Source organism: Solanum pennellii, chromosome 1 (genome assembly GCF_001406875.1).
Source record: "Solanum pennellii chromosome 1, SPENNV200".
Classification (NCBI taxonomy): Eukaryota; Viridiplantae; Streptophyta; class Magnoliopsida; order Solanales; family Solanaceae; genus Solanum; species Solanum pennellii.
This window is the reverse complement of record NC_028637.1, coordinates 13,229,062-13,232,177: the sequence shown is the minus strand read 5'-3', so window position 1 is coordinate 13,232,177 and position 3,116 is coordinate 13,229,062.

Below are 3,116 nucleotides of genomic sequence, written 5' to 3'. Positions count from 1 at the left end.
AAAATAGTGCATATAAATTGATGTACATTATTATTATGCATATGTAATTGTACCTTAAAGATTTCAGATTTATCGGAGCATTGTCCAAATTCAGAACTTTGTGCCATTTTCAATCGATATCTCGAGCTTTTGTTGTTCAATGATTTGAGTTCTTCTTCTTTAGTATGGACTTAATGGAAATATAGTTCAAGTTTAATATGGGCCTGTTGGACCTTCTAATGGGATTTATACAATACCCAGTAAGATTGACGGTTTACTTTTTCTACAAGACATTGTTATACTATAACAACAAAAAAGCTAACTCTCAAAACCCGTCCTCAATGCATACCAGAGATATATAGGTCGAAACTCTTATTGGTAATTGAATTCCTACATGGAGCATCCTTATTGTTGTCAAATTGAGTCTAATTCCACCTACCTTAAAATAATAAAATAGAGATATTGTTTTTGATGGACTCCAACTAAAAATAATTATATATGTATAACATATACGAGATGGGCACGGCCGGTGTTGAAATTTTATATTGGGAAAATTAACAATGTCTTACACAAAAAGTACTTTACTTAAAAAAAATAAACCCTTTATTACTGAAAATAATCATTCAACCTTTCTTATTTCTCCAAAAAATGAGCAGGCAACAATATACTTAATTCTCTTATTCTTGTTGGTTATGATGTTGTACACTTAATACACATTTATCAATAGGAAGAATAGAAACGGGGCTTTGAGTTTGTTGACTAACTTCATTCACAATAGATTGTGTGTTGTTTGTCATTCATTTGGAAAGTTTTAAAGTAGAAAGTGTCAACATCTTCTACAAATATAAACCTATATTTTGCTGCCAATGCAACAACAATAGTATATCGCCTTTGCACTTTCTCTTTTTATTTTCATTATTCACTGTATATCTCTCTTATAGTTGCATCTCAAGAAGCAGCTTATTGCAATTCTTCACCTTAGCACATCTAACAAAAAATGTTTACTTTTTGCTAAGACTTAACATAAAGGATGAAATCCAATATGCTCTTAGAAATAAAAAGAATGAAGAAGGAAAAAAGAAATTGAAAGAAATTATTCTTGAATTCAATATGTGAAGTACTTATTATGCTATTAGTAGAAACATTACCATTGACTTCTTACTTTTAAACCTACCGCAAATAACCTCATAAAATTTTTAGTTATATATATGACTTGAAAAAACAAAAGTCAAATCTTGTGGCATGAATATTACTTTAAGAAACTGAGGTGAAATCTTCTCATCTTTCTTTTTTAATTGATGAAAATAAATCAATTGATATATTAACAAAATGTAAATGAGGGGAATGTATTACAACCAAACTATCTAATGTTAAAAGTTACCAAAAGGTAAACTAATTTGGGGTATAATATAAACCACTTGATGTCCCTACGACAATTGGTTATGGTTATCTTATACCTCTTTTTCTTTTCACGTGATTTTATTTAATATACCTGTATTTGTTGCATTATAAACTGTATTTTAAGAAGTGAACATCCTTCTTAGTAGTAGGATCCGAGGAAAGAATTAAGAATGTTATGTATTACAATCAACTACCGTGGATTCATACGTATTTGTTGAAATCTTAAAAATAAACAAAAGCTTACCTATGATTCATGAGTCCTTTAAACTTTAGCGACAATCTCATCTATGTAATTAATATGATAAACTGCAAAATGCTAAATTTGACCAATCTCATCATCATCCACTAGAGTAGGAATATCTAGTTTCATCATAGTCATGTTAGTTACTTATATTGATTCTGATGAAGAATCATTTGTAAGAACCCATATATGTTGCTTATACCATTATGTTATCTCTTACGTCCTCCTAGAACGCAGTCTGGCATAAGTTCTTGGTTATAAACATGACATTTTTAACAATTATATAGTACTATATTTGAACTGCATTTCCTCACTTTATTTTGAATACTAATCCTGATTTAATAAAAACTAAATCTTCTTCTACACTTTCTATTGTCTGTTTTTCTTTTGGATACCTCATTAGTAAAAATATGATACACAAGAGAATTAGTATATAAGAAGATTAAGAAAAAATTGTTATTTAGTAGATGACCAGCTCCCACGGGAGGTAGGACATGATATAGGAACAAAATAGTAGAAGAAAAAATTTAGATGTCAAAAATAAAAGTTGGTATAGTTTAACACAATTCTATCCCATAAACAAATAGCCACAACCAAACATTGATTAATAGCAGAGAAAACATAATTTGGTTGTAACAGAATTTAAAGATTCACATAATTGTAATCTATTTTTAAGATTCTTGTGAGCTTTTCTTCAAAATGTCAATAGACCAGGCCAATCTCTTAGGTACTGTCGAATCATTATTCATATGGGCTGCAAGCTTTTTAAAAATGTAAATAAGAACTGAAATCAATGAGGAATCTTACAAAAATCCTGAAGACCACAATATATATTGATGTTATTGGATCTGCTAAGGTAGCAGTTATTGAGTTTAAGAACAAAAAAGAGATTGAGCTAGCCACATTACAGTAGAATAATCTTGAATATCTCGAAATTCCGAATCATCAAAAAAGATGATGGACTATAGCACACGACAATTGGGAAAATAGGAGTTTTCCTTCTCTGGGGCTCGTTTAACATCTAAAATGGGTCGTTTTGCCATGGTGACCAACCGGCTCCGTAGATAATATCGCTCAAGGCTACTCACAAAAAGTTTGTACTGAATACGAGGATACCTTTTCACTTGTGGAAATTTTAGAATCTACTCTCTTATGACTCTTTCAAGAATTTTACACTATTTCAAATGGATGTGAAAAGTGTTTTTTTTTACGATTTTATAAGAGAAGAAGTTATCGTCAAATAACCCCCGGTTTTTAAAATTCTTCTTGTCCTTATTTTGTTTACAAACTTTCCAAGGCTCTTTGGAGACTAAAATAAGTTCCAAAAGCTTGGTATGAAAGATTGAGTTCGTTTTTACTGAAAAATAATTTCCAAAGGGGGAAAATTTACACAACTCTCTTCATTCAAAGATCTGGTTTATACATTCTTATAGTTCAAATATATGTTGATTATAATATTTTTAGAAGTTCTAATCCTTCTTTACGCGAGAATTTT